This window comes from Nicotiana sylvestris, chromosome 8, assembly GCF_000393655.2.
Source record: "Nicotiana sylvestris chromosome 8, ASM39365v2, whole genome shotgun sequence".
NCBI lineage: Eukaryota > Viridiplantae > Streptophyta > Magnoliopsida > Solanales > Solanaceae > Nicotiana > Nicotiana sylvestris.
This window is the reverse complement of record NC_091064.1, coordinates 3561554-3581974: the sequence shown is the minus strand read 5'-3', so window position 1 is coordinate 3581974 and position 20421 is coordinate 3561554. Positions and strand designations below refer to the sequence as shown.

The 20421-nt window shown below is 31.6% G+C and overlaps 1 pseudogene; it reads left to right on the top strand.

Moving 5' to 3' along the window:
- Nucleotides 1-12791: 12791 nt before the first annotated feature.
- LOC104219760 (uncharacterized) lies at nucleotides 12792-18059 on the top strand (annotated as a pseudogene).
- Nucleotides 18060-20421: the final 2362 nt, after the last annotated feature.

The window sequence follows — 20421 nt, the reverse complement described above, 5'->3', positions numbered from 1 at the left end:
TTTCGGATTTTTGATATTTTCAGTTATTTTCGATTGGGTATTGTTCCTACAGCATAATGTGACATATTTGTTCTAATTTTGGATAGATTCGACGGACAAAGAGGCCAATTCGGGGGCAAAGGCGTCGCGAATTAAAGAAATAACCGGTTTGAGGTGAGTAATTGATGTAAATGATGTCCTGAGGGTTTGAAACCCCGGAATTTCACATAATAATGCTATATTAAAGTGACATGCACGCCGGATAACGGGCGTGGGGTAGAGCACCATTGGGGATTGTGACTTGGTCCGTCCCGAGAGATGTTTTTTACCGTGTTTTCTACTTGAACTAAATTGAGAATCATCCTTACTTAGATTTGATTGTTACATTTGGGCTTCTTGCCAATTATTTGAATCCTTCAAGGATTGATATCACTATTTTCGCATATTTTGCATATCATTTGATCTCAGTCCAAAGTTTTAAATACTGTTTTGCAAACTCAGCCATCTTTCTAAGATTTGAAGACTTAAATGATATTTCTAAATGATATTTCGGGCTGAGAACTGTTGTTTTACAAATGCCCAAGGGGATTATGGTGATTTCTGGACTGAGCATGGATCGGGATGCGCGTTGCAGCAGTGTTACATTGATATTGAGGTCGAGCGCCTAGTTGATTACATTGATATTGAGGCCGAGAGCCTGGTTGATTACCTTGATATTGAGGCCGAGAGCTGGGTGATTATACTGATATTGATATGAGGACGAGGGCCTAGATTTGATGCCACAAGATGTCTTGATATTGCGCTTGGGCTGTAGGAGCCCCTCCGGAGTCTGTACACACCCCCAGTGAGCGCCGTCGACGATAAATAAATATGGATGGCTCGGGCTGCACGCCGCAGTGGGTACCAGAGGGTACTGTCATATGCATTGCATTGCACTCCTGCATTTATTCCTTATCTGCATTATCTACCATAATAATTATGTGCTCTTATTTCATTGACAGATTGCTTCATACTGTTTTGAGCCTGAGGGGCTGATACTATTCTAAGATACTGAGCCCGAGGGGCCGATTTCTACTTATTATTTTGATACTGAGCCCGAGGGACAGATTTCTAATTACTATTTTTGATACTGAGCCCGAGGGGCAGATTTCTACTTGTTATTTTGATACTGAGCCTGAGTGGCAGATTTCTACTTGTTGTTTTGATATTGAGCCCAAGGGGCACGTTTCTACTTGTCATTTTACTACCAAATTACATGTTTTACTGGTTTAAAAGAAATTTCACATGATATTTCACTAAATTGTTATTTTAAATGATTTCACTGCTTCTGTATAGAATGTTGTGTGCCTTAACGTGTTTTCTTACCTTCAATCATTATTTATATTTATTACTCACTGGGTCGAAGTACTCACATTATTCCCTGCACCATGTGTGCAGGTATAAGTATTCTTGAGGCATAGAGCGAGTTTTCTGCTGTTTAGTTTTCATCGGAGTTATCGAGGTAGCTGCATGGCGTTCGCAGACCCGTTTTCTCCCTTATCTTCTATTATTTATGATATCTTCAGACTTTGTTCCTAATTTCATACTTTGTAGAATTTTAGTAAACTCTGTAGTAGCTCATGACTTGTGACACCCCGGTTAGGGCTGAGTTGGGTTGGATTTTCGTATTTTATCTATACTTTCCGCTATTGGATACTATTAAACCATGTTTATACTATAATTGTGTTAATTAATTGTCTTAAAAGGATGAATTGGGTTGAATGATTGGCCTTGTCTTCATGAGAGGCGTCATCACGACCAGGTTCGGGAATTGGGTCGTGACACAACCCTTCCACCGACTTCATCTATGATTTGAATAGCTGAATTTATCAGCTCTCCGCAATTGACCTGTCCCTTTTCTGCCTCAACTTTGGCTTTAGACAGTGTTAGGCTAATAGACAAAGCCTGTGGAATGGTAAAAAGAGTAAAAAGTTTCAATTACCACAAATGCTAGACAATAATAAAGAGAGAGCCTTAGCGGGAAATCAGTTTTGCATATGCATTGCCGCATACATTTTGATTATGAGCTAGTGTTTGACATAATTCATGTTCCTTCATCATTGCCTCAATACAGAGGACAACTTTTGAAAACTGCACTGCAATATATCATGAGCAGTTGCTACAAAAATATTTCCTTAAGCACATGTTTCGTATCAAGCAAATTGTATAGCATCATTATATTATTTTTCGTGGAACATTCATATCAAACAAATTGTATAGTATCATTATTTTTTATAGAACATTTACTAGGAGATGGAATGAAAGTTTTACTGGAGTCTTAAAATATTTTTAATATTTGGTTGTAAAGATGGTATTAACACTAACATATTAAACTTTACGGTGTAGATCATTCTTTTTGATTATCCGCGCATCGCGCGGGTACTAATACTAGTTATATTAAAAGGAGAGTAGTATGCATTGTGGTTAAGCCAAGTGGCAAGCTAAAATGAAGCCACTTGGCAATTTTAGGACAACATTTATAATTAGAAATTATATATAGAAACATAATTAATGGAGGTAGTTTAATGAATCTTATACATAATCTAAATATATCTAGACAAATCTAATCTATATATCTATATTTAAATTTATATATATATATTTGTATCAATATCTATATCTATATCTATATCTATATTTATATCTATATATTGATCCACTCATAAATTTTCTTCTATGTTAGCTAGAAATATGGAGGTGAAAAATTAATTAAAAACTATAATAGAAAAAAATATATAAAGACGTAAATTGAGATAACCTATGACTATTTATACTTTGGAGTAAGTTAAAATATAAAATAAAACTAAAAATTACTTAAGATATTAAAGATTTATTGAGTTTAAAAACTAAATAAATTCAAGCAGCAAAATAAGATCTTACATAAAGTATACAAATTAATTATAAGGTAAGAGAAAAATTAAATAATCAGCAAAAGATATTTTAATAACAAGAAAAATAAATTCATATTAATATTGATAAATCGTGCAAACGAATATTTTATACGTAAATATTACTACAACATTTAGATATAATGTGTTCAAACAATTAAGAAAATATTTTTCTATGATTAATATTTGAATTGAGTTTAGTTAGTTTAAGTTTGAAAGCATACCATAATATTTTGAAAATATGGTCCAATTAAGAAAATAGAATGATAAAAAATATTTAAATTTGAGATGAGAAAGTATTTTAATTTTTATCTATATTATATTAGAATGAGTGCGGTAAATATAGATATTAAATTCAAGCAGGCTAATAAAAATTCACATGACAATGTAATAATACTAGGTATTAAATAATATAAAATCAATAATAAAGAATAAATAGAAGAAAAAAAACTAAGATTTTTTATCATAGGAAAAAATGTAAAACTTATTTAAATTTGAGATGAGAAATATTTTATATTACGATAAGAAAAGTCATAATATAAGTCCACATAACTCAAATCTAATAGTAAAATAAAAAACTAAAAATATTGAACAATAAAAATAAATTAGAGATAATGTAAGGACATTTATAAATCATAAGTTTAGAAAATAAAATAAAGTAAATATACAATACTTAAAAATATTATTAAATTATAAATAATTTAAAATTTTCGAGCAATATTTTTGAAACAAAATAAATATTTATTTCATAATTAAAAAATTATATATTTATCTTATATTATTAAAGAAAAGTAGTTGAGAATGATATTAAATAAAGTTACGAGTTAATGAAAAGCCACATAAAACGTAATAAGACTATATATTATATTAAAAAAATGGGAGAATTATGTTAACTTATTAGAAATTTACTATTAGAAATGAAAAGAAAAGACTATTTGAATTTAAGATTAGAAAGTTTTTAAAACTACGATGTGAATGCTCAAATTATGAATAATACCACGAAATTGAAGTCTTATTTATGAAAAATAAAATAATAATAAAAAATAAAATTTTAAATTATAAAATAAATTTCTGATATAGGTAATTTTACAAAAATTAAATTTGTATCTTAAAACTAAAAAAGAAAAAAAATTATGTAAAGAAGTAAAATGACAGTGAAAATATTACTAAAACATTTATATATAATATGTTCAAACAATTAAGAAAATATTTTTCTGTGATTAATATCTGAATCGAGTGCAGTTAGTTTGAGTTTGAATGCATAACATAATTATTTGAAAATGTGGTCCAGTTTATAAAATAAAATGATAAGAATTATTTGAGTTTGAGATGAGATTTTGTTTTGAAAATATTACGTAAAGAATTAAAATGACAGTAAAAATACTATTACAATATTTAGAAATAATGTGATCAAAAAATTAAGAATTTTTTTATATATTAAATAAATTTTTAAAAATACAAAATAAATTTTATTAATACAAAATAAAATTTTAAAAATATTGAAAATTAATATTAAAATTAAAATTAAATTTTATCTTATAGCTTAAAAAGAAAAAAAATTTAACTGCATCTAATACAAAATTAATTATAAGAGAACTCAATACATATGGAACATGATGATCAAATAACTTATGTATTAATATTTTAGACTAATTAAAAGTTATAATTTAAACAAAATATGACATTATTTTGGTTATAGGTAAAATATTAATATAACACTAATTAACATTTATAGCAAGAAAGAGAATGTATATTAAAAAGAAAATAGAGGTAGTGTGAGGATACTTGTACTTTACATTAATTTTAATATAGATAAAATAAAATAATTAATTATATTTAAAAATATTACTGGCAAATTTAAATGATTAAAATATTATGAATAAGAGGATAAAAGCATAAAAATATATCAAATTTCGAGAATAAAACATTTATTTTATCACATACTATTAAAAGGATAATAAGCAAGACATTAATTTAATTATAAGCTAACAAAAAATTATATGATGGTATAATAATATGAAATATTAAATAATACAATAACTATAAGAAAAGAACAAAAAAAAGAACTTACGTAAAAATGATGTGATGAATAAGACATATTTGACTTCCTGATAAAAATAATTGTAAGAATTTTGTTAAAATAATATGATCTAATGTGCTCGAACAAGACAGATCACAATATGACATGTTTAACATTCTTTAATATTGACAACAGAACGAAATTCAAGTACTAAAATCAAGGGGTTAGGTTGCTACAAATATATGTTAAAAAGATTGGTTGTCTACTACGAGATTTGATCAATAATTTCATATCCTGCTTCATAATTAAATTCTCATGTTATATAATTTTTATCTGAGAGATATATATTTTAAGGTTATTTTACATGATTCAAACAACATACTCGCAATTTGAAATGATTTGTTCGAGCATCGCGCGGGTACTAATACTAGTCTATCTATAATTAAAAAGAAAGGAAGAAGCATCCTCGTTAAGCCAAGTGGCATCATCATAATAAGCACTTGGCACTTTAGGACAATCCTCCGAAAAATAGGAGCTGGAAGGTTATTTTGAAAATTCCTTCAAACTTTTAGATTTTTTTATTTTTAAAGTATTAAAGATTTTTTCTTTTGAACAATTTAACTGATTCTAAAGCATACATTTATTAATCTTTAAAATTAAAAAGGAAATCTGATTTAGATTATTATTTAAAAATTAAACATTGATTGCACATTTTAAAACATACGTTTTTGACTCCTTAACTTTGAACCACAAAGACCAAATTTTTTATTTTAAAGAGCTTTATTTAATTCAAAATTTCAGATTTATTTATTTTTAATAAAATAACTGACTTTAAAGCATACATCTTAAAAATTTAACTGGTTTTAACATACATTGTTTACTCTTTAATTTTAAAAAAGAAAACTGATTTAGATTTTTATTTAAAAATTAAATTGCACATTTAGAACCCACTTTTCCTAATCTTTTAGTTTAAAATATTAAAGATTTCTTTATTTTTAAAAACTTAACTGATTTTAAAGCATATGTTTATTAATCTTTAAATTTAAAAAGAAAATCTGATTTTATATTATTATTTAAAAATTACACATTTTAAAACATACATTTTTGACTCTTTAATTATGAACCATGAAGACCAATAAATAGTTTTATTTAATTCAAAATTGTAGATTTATTTATTTTTAAGAAAATTTACTAATTCAAAATTATTTGGAAATAAAAGCTACTTCAAAATTCATCCACTTTTGAACCATGAAGACCGTAAATTTTTCTTCCAAGAAAAGATCTTTATTTAATTCAAAATTTCAGATTTCTTTATTTTTAAAAAGTTAACTGATTTTAAAACATATACGTTTTTTACTCTTTAACTTTAAAAAAGAAACTTGATTTATAACCCACTTTCCTCTGCAAAACCTCAAAACACATTGAAACTTACAAACATGCGCACGATTGAAAAGGAAATTTTCCAAACCTTTTAACTTCCACTTGCCCTAAATTATCTCTGCAAAATAACAGAGTGTCCTCAACTATCTCAACCACGATTGAAACTAACGACTCAAACCCACTACTCGGTAATTACTGCACAAACTGCAAACTTATATTTCATACCAGTAACTTACACGGTACTTCAATTCTAATCTTCCTACTGCTATCAAAAATTAAAGAAAACTTACGGCTGATGCAAAGAATGACTACTCACAATGATTTCATCAAGGATATAACTATTTCAAAAATGCAATGGAAGTTGAAAGTTCGGGTTGTTCGTTTGTGGAAAATATCATATCGTTATAATTCAGACACTGCATTCTCGATTGAATTAGTTCTACAAGATGAAAAGGTCTTCAAAAATTGTTATTTTCTTACTAATTTGTTTTGCTCTTTCTTTCGTAAGTTGCAAATTTCAATTTGTTGCTTTGTGTTTTTGAGTTGTTAATTCGTTCAACTCTAACAAGATAAAAGTACTATTAAGTTTCAATTTTAAAATAGTTCCTCTGTCTATGAGTTGGCAATCTTAATAATTTAATTTCCTTCCCTATTTTCTCTGTTGGCATTCATCACATCAAACTTTTATAGTGAATTCATGAAGCCACTAAATTTTAAAGGGGAAAGGTTTAATTTTACTTGATTTAGAGTGTTGCTATGAGTTTGTTTTGTTAATTATCTCTGCTACAGATCATTACCATATCTGTTTTTTGGTATTGCTTGTTAAACCAGATAAATTAAAAATAAAACAAAATTATTTTGTAGTAATATAAATCCTAATTTTTCAAAAGAAAACATCGGAGTTTTATTCGTCGTATCTAGCTTTTTTTCTGCCAAAATAAAGTTTCTATATTAGAATTTCAAAGGCTAAAATTATATAGTCAAACCCACAAAGGAATGTGATATGATATTAGACGACAGTATATGATCTCGAGCGTCTTTTCAATTTATTATTACAAATATATGACGAAAAGATTATGCATAGACGCTACAACGGACTCTTAAAGGTAAAAATAATAATTTTCGGCGCTTTTAATTTATGCAACAATAGAGAGGATTTTGGTCTTTCCTATGGCTAAAGCTGTATAACCAAACGAGAATCATATTAAAGATATAAATATATATCTTCGGGTACAGATTCATATCCAAAATTACATAGTCGCGAAAGGTACGAAAGGTCTTATGCTATTACAACATATGTATCACGTATCGTATTAAAGATGTAAGATAAAAAAAATAATGCATAAATCTTACAAAAATAATGTTACGGGCAAAATTCACAACCAGTTTTATTTTTAAAATATTCACCCATGGAGACGATTTTTCTCTGTGATATGGCTAATCACATAACTGATGTGATTTCGTAATTTAAAAGAAATTAAAAATAATAACCAATCGACATTCGACAATTTTTATGCAGTCGATTTTTATGTGGAAATTTGAAATTGTAAAAGTACATAGTCGCACACATTACGAAATATCTCATGGTATTATATCACATGGTATTAAAAGTACACGGTATTATATCATGAGCATCATATTAAAGAATTAAAAATAAGTTCAAGAAAACAAAAAAAAATTAAAATGCAAAAACTACAAAATAAAGCAAAAAAAATGCATATTTTTTAAATACACTTTTACTTTCTCCTCAAAATTAGTATACAGACCTCATCCTATTTACGTTGTTATTGAAAACCATTACAACACACCAAAACTCAATTAATATTATTGTATCCAAAAAATAAAGAGTGAGACTTATATTAAAATAAAATATTACTTAAATAAAAATAAAAATATGCTATACACCAGCGAAAAAGAGGCGCAGTATATGCCATGCATCATCAACTGCCTTCTCTTCAATAGACGGCTCTACAACTTCTCACAACTACGCCAGTTACTACTCAATTTGACATGGAAGAAGAGAAGAAACTACAACAACAACAACAATCCAGTATAATCCCACTTAGTGGGGTCTGGGGAAGGTAGTGTGTACGCAGATCTTACCCCTACCCTAGGTAGAGAGACTGTTTCCAAATAGACCACCGGCATCCTTCCCTCCAAGAACTTCTCACCTTGCTCTTGGGGAAACTCGAACTCACAATCTCTCGGTTGGAACTTGTCTAAGAAGAGAAGAAACTAGCCAGGAAAAATAGAATGAACATACGAATACTGCATATTTCTTACGTCATCTTCTTTTATCTCTGATTTTCCTTGGGCTAATTTTCATGGCCTATTGGATGGCTCAAAAGCTCTATCACTGCCCACCGTAGACTTGCATAACTTATTAGTTAAGTAAATTTTTATGTGATCTGCTGGAATTATTGTTTTGTGTTGCAATATGGACTTTTCATTAGAAACCATCCAATTAAGTTTCTGCTACCTTGATCATCTTGCTTTGGGTCATTCTTCAGCAGTAGAGTTCCTTTCTGTCTTGGACTCTGAATGTAGCAACGCTACACTTTGCACCAGCCCAAACTTCTTCCTCTTTTGACAAATTAATCTTCATGTAGGTTGCAGAAGTGATATATTGTGGTATTTAAATTAGCTTAACTGAACTACTAATATCAGAGATGTGGTGACTTAAGTTTGTAATGACCTGATCGGTCATTTTGAGCTTTTGCACTTTGATTGTCCGTTCTCGAGCATGACTTGCCCCGTATGATGTATTATGACTAATGTAAATCGTTGGTTTTGGTTTTCGCGGAGATCGGTATGAATTTGAAAGAACAGTCTCAGTTGAAAGCTTTAAATTTGAAATGTTTGACCAAGAGTTGACTTATTTGTATATGAGCTCGAAACGGAATTTTTATGATTTGGTTAGCTTCGTTGTATGATTTATGACTTAGGAGCGTGATCGGAATTGGTTTTGGAGGTCCGGTGTAGAATTTGGCTTGAATTGACGAAGTTAGTATTTTTGCGATTTCCGGTTGGTAGGTGAGATTTCGATCCGAGGGTCGGAACAGAATTCCAAGAGTTGCAATAGCTTTGTTATGTTATTTGGGATGTGTGTGCAAAATTTCAGGTCATTCGGAGGTGGTTTGGTTGGGTTTTTGATCAAAAGCATATTTCGGAAGATTTTTCAAAAATTAGGCTTGAATCCAATGTGTTTTGAGTAATTTGATGTTGTTTGAGATATTTTGATGATTGGAACAAGTTTGAATAAGCTATTGGGTTATGTTTGTGCTTTTGGTTGAGGTCCCGGGGGCCTCGGGGTGATTCCGGATGGCTAACGGAGAGGTTGGAACCTTGTTGCAGCAGCTAATATTGTTGCTTCTGGTATCTCCGCACCTGCGGATTGGGGACCGCAGGTATGGTGTCGCACATGCAGAAGGGGAGCCGCATATGCGAGAGTGGGCGTGGTGAGCAGTTTCCACAGAAGCGGTCGAGGTGGCCGCATCTGCGAAGCCGCAAATGCGGAATTTTCCATCACAGATGCGGTTTAGGCTAGTAAATGAGTGATCGCAGAAGCGGTTGTTTGGGCCGCATACGCGGTTCCGCAGAAGAGGGCTTTTGTTCGCAGATGCGAAAAACCCCTGGGCAGAATGTTTTAATTCGTTTCATCCGCGATTTGAAGCTCATTTACTCCATAGTTGGCCTTTTTGAGAGGTTTTTGAAGGAAATCGAAGAGGGGTTCAAGGAGAAACGTTTAGAGGTAAGATTTTCGAACCTGAAACTCTCATTATATTGTGAAATCCACCTAGAAATTCATGGAAAAACTAAGCCTAAAACTTAAGAACTAGGGCTTGAGAAATTGAACTTTTGAATTGGGATTTGAAGGACCATTTGAGGTCGGAATTGAGAACTTTTGGTATGTATGAACTCGTGGGGTGATAAGGAATCTAATGATGTGAAATTTTTTGAGTTTTGAGAAGTGGGATCGGGGCTCGGGTTTTGCCAATTTCGGAATTTTTGATATTTTTCGATTGTTTTCGATTGGGTATTATTCCCTTAGCTTATTGTGACGTATTCGTTGTGGTTTTGGTCAGATTCGACGCGTGAGGAGGCCGATTTGAGAGGCAAGGGCATAGCGAGCTAGAGTTTTGGCCGGCTTAAGGTGAGTAATGATTGTAAATGATGTCCTGAGGGTTTAAAATCCCGGATTGCACAACGTAGTGCTATATTGAGGTGAGACACGCGCTTAATGGCGGGCGTGGAGTCGTTTACTATTGGGGATTGTGACTTGGTCCATCCTGATTGATGTTTTTACCGCGTATTTGACTGAGACTTAATTGTTATCATCATGACTTGGGCTTATTGCCATATTTGGGCTTCGTGCCGACTATTTGAATCTTTCATGGACTTTTATCACTATTTCCTCACTATTTTGACATACTACTTGAACTCAGTCCTATTGATTTACACTGCTTTACAAAATCAGCCACTTTTACTTGAATTTGAGACTTAAATGATCTTTCAAATATTGTTTGGGTTGAGCACTACTCTTTTATTAATGCCCAAGGGGCTTGTGATAATTTCTGGATTGAGTGAGGTCGAGGGCCATATGTGAGGACATGCTGAGTGATATGAGATACTTTCTATGCCACGAGGTGGCTTGAGTGATGTGAGGCCGAGTGCCTAGTGATGTTGCCATGAGGTGGCTTGATATAACGCTTGGGCCGTAAGGGGCCTCTCCGGAGTCTGCACACCCACGGTGAGCGCGAGTACCCATTATGATCTGAGAGTGAGCCCGAGGGGCTGGTACTGTTCTGAGTGATTGATACTGAGCCCGATGAGCTGATAATGTACTGAGAGTGAGCCCGAGGGGCTGATACTGTTCTGAGCGATTGATACTGTGCCCGAGGGGCGGATTTCTACTTGTTATTTACCTGCTAAATTACATGTTTTACTTGTTTTTAAAAAGAAATATCATTTGATTTCTTCACTGATTTACTGCTTTAAGTGATTTTACTGCTTGATATAGAATTGCTTTGTGCCTTTACGTGTTTTCATACTTTCAACCATTATTTATAACTATTACTCACTGATTCGGAGTACTCACATTACTCCTTGCACTATGGGTGCAGATTCAGGCATCGCAGAGTCCGCTCCTGAGTGCTGATTCTCCCAGTTCAGGCAGTGATTCGAAGACTACGAGGTAGCTGTTGGCGTTTGCAGCCTCGTACCTCCCTTATCTTATCATTTTTATGTTTGTAGAACTATTGTATCGGATTTAGTGTTCAGTAGACTTGTATTCGGATTTCTTAGTTGCTCATGACGTGTGACACCCCAGTATCGGACTGTGTTTGGGTTGTATTCCGCACTTTATAAAGAAATCTTTTGCTTAGTTTGTGGTTATCTAATAATACTAAAACTGTTTATTAATATTAACTATTCTGAAAAGGCGAAATGAGTTAGTTGGCTTGCCTTGTCTTCACGAGAGGCGTCATCACGACCGGATCGGGGTTTGGGTCGTGACAAAGTTGTTGACTATGCTCAATTTTTTTACTTTATAATCTATATCTATTTCATCTCAAAATCTGAAAACACAAAAAATATTAGCTGTTAGTTTAATTTAGTGGAATAGTCGTCAGGTTCGCCGATGTTAACTGGGACATTTCTATTATATACATACAAAGGAAGCTTAGCTAGAGTGATTAGAAAGCTATTGAAATTACAATGCAACTAAAAGCGCGAATAATGTCCTGTGATCTAATGTGACACTATAGATGAGTCGAGTACTACACAATTATATCAATATTAAATTTCTGCCGAAAGCTTAGGTTCAAATCTTATCAAATGTCCTATTTTTCCAAGGGGAGAATATGGCACAACCATTGAGTTCCCGATATTCTATTTTTTTTATGGGCTAAAAAAAGTGACACGCCTTCATACGTGTATTATGATATCTGAATCATTTTAAATCTTGAATTATTAATCGTATGTGCTAATAGTTGATTTGTCTTTGTACTTGCCTATTTATTCTGCCCAAAAATTTTTATTACGTTGTTTAGTTTGTTAAACATACATTGATTTGTGATGATACTTTTACAAAATTCATTACGTTAAATAGTACTATTCATATAAGATGTAAGTTTATATATTTTTTCCACTTCTTTTAGTTATCTGATTTGTATGTTTTTTGGTTTACAGACTTTGTTCGTAATGCTACTATCAGAGGAGATGCTTTTGGCAAAGAAAAGGAAACACAACCTTTAACAGACATAACAAATCGTCAAAATTCCACACGATTTTATTATACACCTTTAAACGGTTGTGGACATGCTTCATCGTCTCAATCTCAGGCACGATATCCAAATTTACCTCAAGAGAAACATTTGCAATTTTGTTTGTCACCTTCAAATGTGTAGAGAAATTATCTTCTACCGGATTTAAATGAGCTACCCCTACTGCAAGGTTCTTATTATAAATAAATTTATTTATATAACATGAGTCATTTATGTATACTAACAACATTTTATTATAACTTATTATTAGAACTTGAGGATGACAATATTGATGGTGATGTACCAGGTATGTTTTTAATGAATAAAAGTTTTAGCTATTAAATTATACAAATAAACTACATTTATTTAATATTAAAAATAATGGTAGCTTGATTAAATACTTAACGTAATGGTACGTGAAAACAATCGCAGAAAATAATAATGCTACTGAAGATGAAGACGAGTATGAAAGTATGTCCATCTTAACACAAACAATGATTCATACATGTCCACTTTTTTCAATTTATATGGCTAATTTAATATGATTTTAATATTATACTATTTAGAGGCTGGCGTCGGATATGCAATTATTGACAATGAAGGTATTAATATTTTATTATTGTTATATGTATATATAATAAGTAGGCATGCCATAACATAAAACGTTGACATTAATCTTACATTTGCTTCTTTTATTCATAGATTACTGGGATATCGGCGATCCTACATATGAATGTGAACATTGTGGTGCTTACTTCTGGTACGAAGAAAGAATAAACAAGAAAGTCAAAGCTAAAAAACCAGAGTTCTCTTTGTGTTATAATCATGGAAAGATACACTTACCACAGCCAAAAGAACCTCCCACAATTATAAAACGCTTATTATTCGGATCAGGTAACAAGAAAATCTATTTTACCATACTTAAATAATTTCTTCAATAAATGAATATTTTGATTCACCACCAAATATTGTTATGCAGGTCCAAAAAGTAACCATTTCAGAAATAATATTAGAAGTTATAACTCAATATTTTCATTTACATCAATGGGAGTAAAAGTTGATGCTTCTGTCAATCAAACAAAGGGGCCAAGAACATTCAAACTGTCTGGACAAAACTATCATCAAATCGGAAGTTTGTTGCCTCCCGAAGGATCCACCCCCAAGTTTGCACAATTATATATATATACGATATAGAAAACGAAGTGCAGAATAGAATTCATGCACTGTGGTTAGTATTCAATTATTCTTATTTTAAATATGCATGAATATTCTAACAAAAACAAACTTAGATCAATTTTACTAAACCTATATTTATGCAGTCATGGTCAAAGCGTAAACCAACTTCACGCTAAAATTGTTCAAGATCTAAAACAGATGCTTGATGAAAAGAATATTTTCACAAAGTCATTTAGAATGGTCAGAGACAAATTTCAAGAAGATACTCACTCCAATTTAGGTTCAGATTGATAGGGAAACGGAATTATGATGGAAGAAGATACAACTTACCAACGGTTTTAGAGGTAACTGCTTTGGTGGTTGGAGATTTTGATGTGTCTAGATGTGAACGAGACATCATTGTTGAAACCCAATCTGGACAACTACAAAGGATAAATGAGTTGAATGCCGCCTATTTAGGACTTCAGTATCCTTTATTGTTTCCATTTGGTGAAGATGGTTATCGGGAAGACATTCCTTTAAATGGAAATGATGAAACAAGTGGAGCAAGGAATTTTGTTAGCATCCATGAATATTTCGCATACAAAATTCAAGAAAGGAATGGTGAAGTACCAACAATTGTGAACTCAAGAAGATTATTTCAACAATTCTTGGTCGATGGATTTACAATGGTTTAATCGTCTAGGTTGAAGTACATCAGAACTCATCAAAGACAATTGCGAGCACATATGTATAAAGGATTAGAAGATGAAGTTTTACATGGAGAGATAAATCCTTCTTCTCAAGGTAAAAGGATAATTCTTTCATCCAGTTTCACAGGGGGTGCAAGATACATGATTCAAAATTATCAAGATGTTATGGCAATCTGCAAATGGGCTGGATATCCAAATCTCTTCATTACATTTACTTGCAACCCAAAGTGGCTTGAGATTAGTAAATTTGTAAAGAGTAGGGGCTTGCAACCAGAAGATCGCCCAGACATTTTATCTAGGGTGTTCAAAATCAAATTGGATCGTTTAATAAAAGATTTGAAAGAGAAACAAATTTTTGGAGCATTTAAATCAGGTATATAATTAATCTTTTATAATAAATTATTATCAGTTTATAATCTGATTTAATAAAGCATTTTTTTAACATATAAATTTTAACTACTTACCCTAATTGTAAATTATTATTTTTTGCAGTGATATATACTATATAATTCTAAAAGCGAGGGTTGCCTCATGCACACATATTGCTCTTTCTTCATAATAAATATCCAAATGTTGGAGACATAGATCAAATAATTTCAGCAGAAATACCAGATGAATTGGTCGATCCATATTATTATAAGGCCGTGAAGAATTTTATGATGCATGGCCCGTGTGGTTCTGCTAGAAAATCGTCTCCTTGCATGTGTAATGGTAGATGTACAAAACACTTTCCAAAGAAGTTCGTAGAAAATACCACAATCGATGAAGATGGATATCCTGTTTATAAAAGAAGGGACAATAGAACTATCCAGAAATAAGGTATTGAAGTGGATAACATGTATGTGGTGCCACACAATAGATTTTTATTGTTAAAGTATGGTGCACATATAAATGTTGAATGGTGCAATCAATCTCGATCAATCAAGTACTTATTTAAGTACGTTAATAAGGGTCATGATTGCGTGACGGCAGCTTTTTCTCAAAGTGTGCATGGGGAAGACGTTGATGAAATAAAAATGTATTATGATTGTCGATACATATCACCGTGTGAAGCTATTTGGAGAATTTTTAAATTTCCAATTCACCATAGAGAACCTTCGGTAGAAAGACTTTCCTTTCATCTACCAAATGAACAAACAGTTATTTTCTCTGGTGATGATCCAATTGATGATGTTGCCAATAGACCAAGTGTAAAGGAATTGCAATTTTTAAGCTGGTTTGAAGCAAATAAGACATATGAAGAAGCAAGAGAATTAACTTATGCAGAATTTCCTCTTAAGCTTGTGTGGAATAAAAAAGTAAAAAAGTGGAAAAAAGAAGAAATTCTGCAGTTTCAATAGGGAGAATATTCTTTGTACCGCCTATAAATGGAGAGCAATATTACCTTCGAATGTTGTTGAATGTCATTAAAGGACCCAAGTGCTACGAGGATTTATAAAGAATCAACAATCATGAACATCTAATTTTTAGAGATGCATGTTATGCACTGGGTTTATTAGATGATGATAAAGAATATATGGATGCCATAAGGGAGGCAAGTAACTGGGGAATGCTATCATATCTTAGGCAGTTATTTGCTATGTTACTATTATCATATTCAATGTCAAGACCAGAATGTGTTTGGGAGGCAACATGAATTTTATTATCAGATGATATCCTACATGAATAAAGAAGAATATTGGATAATCCAGGTATACAATTTCACCTTCTATTTCAGATTTTAATATTATATATTTGTTAAAAAAAATTACATTATTGTTGTATACAAATTAAATCTTAGTCTAATATACGATGCTAGATTTAGGTTTGCAAAGTATCAGTGTTTAATTATTAATATATTTTGTTGGCTACATACTCGATGTACTTCCAATGAAGTAAAGTAACATTAATTTGCATTTATAATTATAATTTCCGATCAATTAATTAATTAATTATATACTTTTGTTATTTTAGAGGTTGAGCTAACAAACTATGAACTAAAGAATCGTTGTCTACAAAAGTTGGAAAATTTGTTGAAAGGTTGCGGAAGAACGTTACATGATTTTCCAACAATGCCAAGACCGGTTTTTAATGAAGAGGAAGTTGACAACATCAATAGACTCATTTGTGATGAATTGTGTTATGATAGGTGCTCTTTGTCTAAGGAACATGAAGAATTATTGGTTAAATTGACAGTGGAGCAAAGGTTAGTTTATGACAGAATTATCACAACAGTGAATGAGGACAAAGGTGGATTCTTCTTATATGATCATGGAGGAACTGGAAAGACATTTATGTGGAGGATTTTGTCTTCAGCCATAAGATCTAAAGGAGACATTGTTTTAACAGTTGCGTCCAGCGAAATTACATCTCTTTTGTTACCAGGAGGTCGAACAGCTCATTCGAGATTTGCAATCCCACTCAATGCAACTGAAGATTCAACATGTAATATAAAACAAGGTACTCCTTTATCAAAATTGATTGTCAAGACAAAGGTAATTATTTGGGATGAAGCACCAATGATGCATAGATATTGTTTTGAAGCTCTAGATAGAACTCTAAGAGATATTATTAGATTTAAAGGTGCATCCAATTTAGATCGACCATTTGGAGGAAAAACGGTTGTTCTTGGAGGTGACTTCAGACAAATACTTTCAGTCAGTCCAAAAGGTACTAGACAAGATATTGTTAATACTGCCCTTAATTCTTCATATTTGTGGAATCACTATCATGTCTTAAAGCTAACCAAAAATCTGAGGTTGGAAGGAAATCAGGTGGATTCACATTTGAATGATCTAAGACAATTTTCTGATTGGATTTTAGCGATTGGTGACGGTATGATTGGAAATTCTGTTGATGGTATTGAAAAAGTTCATATCCCTGATGATTTATCATAAATAATTGTGGAGATCCAATTTCTATAATTGTGGAAAGTACATATCCAGATTTTTTAAGTCATTGCAGTGATATAACATACCTACAACAAAGAGGAATTCCTGCTCTCACTCTTAACATGGTTGAATCAATCAACCAATACATGGTTTCACTAAACCAAAATCAACCAAAAACATTTTTGAGTTCCGATACAATTTGCATGTCAGACAATGCTTTTATAGGTTTGAAACATTTACATACATCCGAATTCCTAAACACTATTAAGTGTTATAGAATTCCAACTCATGTTATCATTTTGAAAGTGGGTGTCCCAGAGATGTTATTGAGAAATATAGACCAATTTTCAGGGCTATGTAATGGAACAAGATTAATCATTACAAGACTCAGAAATCCGGTTATCGAAGCAAAAGTTTTATCGGGAAATATGGCTAGACAAAAGGTGTTCATTTCGAAAATGTCGCTGACTCCATCTGATGCAAGAATACCTTTTAAGTTCCAGCGAAGGCAATTTTCAATAGTTGTATCTTTTGCAATGACTATCAACAAAAGTCAAGGACAATCTTTATCTCATGTTGGGTTATATTTGAAGAAACCAGTCTTCACACATGGGCAGCTTTATGTTGCTCTATCATGGGTTACAAAAAGAAAGGGATTAAAGATTTTGATTTATGACGATGATGGAGAAATTTCAAATGAAGCAACAAATGTAGTTTACAAAGAAGTTTTCCGTAATTTTCTTGGAGAATGAAAGCAAATATGATCTGAAAGTTCATAACTTATTTGCTTCTCATGCTACTGTATTTGCTAAACCATATTGGAAATAAGCTTCAGAAACAATAGTTGACAACTTCAATTGGTATGCTTATCTGTTATCTCATCAACATTAATTGTTACTATTTTGAGTTTCTCTGAGCTAATAAATTCTTATGCTTTAAATATACTAACAAACAACTTACAAACATCTATGACCTTTTACAACAGAGTTCTCGCAATGGATGTTGAGGTTTACAAAATAAAACTTGCTCCGTAGCCGAAGGTGGAACAATAAAAGACAAAGATTCTACTGGTAAAATTAATACTAAATAAACATCCGCTTGATTTTGGTTTCATCGCACATTTGAATATGATTAAAGATTTGTGAATTGATAGCTTATATCTTTTACTTACTTATGCATTACAAATATGAATCATTTATTTCCTTTTTATTTATTTAAATGAAAGATCGTTCATTTCAACTAACACTATTTCTACCATGTTTTCTGTTCTTCAAGCCTTTTATTTTAATTTTGGTCTCATTTCCTCTCTGTTATTTTTATTCCTACCATATTTTGTGAATCATTTAGAATTTACGCCATTGTCTTGAAATTGTGATAGAAATAGTGGAGAAAAAAATCTTCTTTTGAAGTGCTCATAAATTAAATTCATCCAAATTATACTTGCATTAGAGTATTACTCGCTAAATGAAAATTTTAACTTCTGTTATGTTCCTTTCGGTGAGTATCAAGTGTTGATTACTCTTTCTTTTATCAAGTTGTATAAACTCATAGTAATTCATGTTCAGGGATATCAAATATATGTTCAACTATGTTGTTTGGAGCTGCTTGCAGTACTTTCTTCCGATATTTCACTACATTTTCTATGGGAAAGGTTAGTGCTTTCATATTTACTTGCTTACTCTTTCTTTCTTTCTTTTTTCTAACTCCTTTTCGCATATTTTTGTTTTGCGTTTTGGTTTCTGCAATAAACCTTTGCAATAGGTGGTACTCGAGGATGACTATACTTTCACAACACCTTATTGCGGAAGTGACACTTTTGAAAGAAAAGTCCAGGTTACTACTTTTTACCTTTACAACACCTTAGCTTTCTGTTAATTGTTCTCTTTACTGCATTGATAGGGGTTGTGTGCAAGTTGCCGTTACACTACTGCTTTCTCGGGAGGTTTAAATACATTCTTCTTTACGTGTATCTCAAATAAAAAACTGTCATCTCTTGCCTTAACTATTCATCTGCATATTTAAGATTCATATGGTGAACTTTAGTCCTTGCCTCAACTGCGGATGCAGCATTACAGGATTCAAGTAACGAGTCTCAATCTCTATTTTTAAAGTATAATAGGTTTTCTTCAAAATATGTGCAGTTATAAAGTTTAAGTTCAGGTTTTGTCCCTGTTGTAGCCAATACGGTAAAAAAGGGCAAAAACTATAGGCCACACATTGAACAACAATATCTCTAAATATGTATTTATAAACAAATATTGGAATATCCTTTATTGAAAAGGTAATACATGTATCTTTATCTTTTGTATATGCATTTTGTAATTTTTAACTGTCCATACACTTACTGTTTTTTCTGTACTAACATAACCTGATACATGCTACAATCAGAAAGAATCAAGTAAATAGGTTCAAGAATTTGTTGAGTAAAGGTTTAACCTATGTTAATCAGAATTTCAAAGTTACTGAGACTTCTGGTGAATATAGACTACTGACAAGTACTTTTAAAATTACTTTCTTACTCACAAATTTGCTCCAGAAACTATACGAAGAAATTGTTAATATTCCTATATAGACATGATTAGTTCACGGCTGAACAATAATACCATGTTATCAGTTTCATATATTACTATCAATCTTTGCAGCTACATTTTGTTTATTTCCAATGTAATTATGAAATAACTCCTTTTTTCAGTTCATATTATAGATGTCGTTGGTTTTCTATGTGCCATTGGTGACATGGAGAGTTTTGGAAATAAGTGGAAAAATGGGACATCTACTTTTGTTTGTTATCTTCCGAAAAAAAGTTGATTAATTCTTACCTTAATTCTGTTTCCAAGTTGTTTAAGCACATATCTTTATATTACATTTTGGATGAATCATATGGATTTTAACTCAACTAGATTATGTTTCTTCTTTTTCCCCAGGCAGTTCTGCAAAATCAAATATAACTTTGTGGGAAGAATTTGAAGAAAAGTTTGAACCTTATCTATACAATGGCTCTCGCCCTTACATTGTCATATAATTTTCAAACTTTATGAACATGGATTTCACTTCACATAATTCTGTCGGTAAGAAGTTCAAAATGTCGTGTATGTTATATTATAGCAATTACTC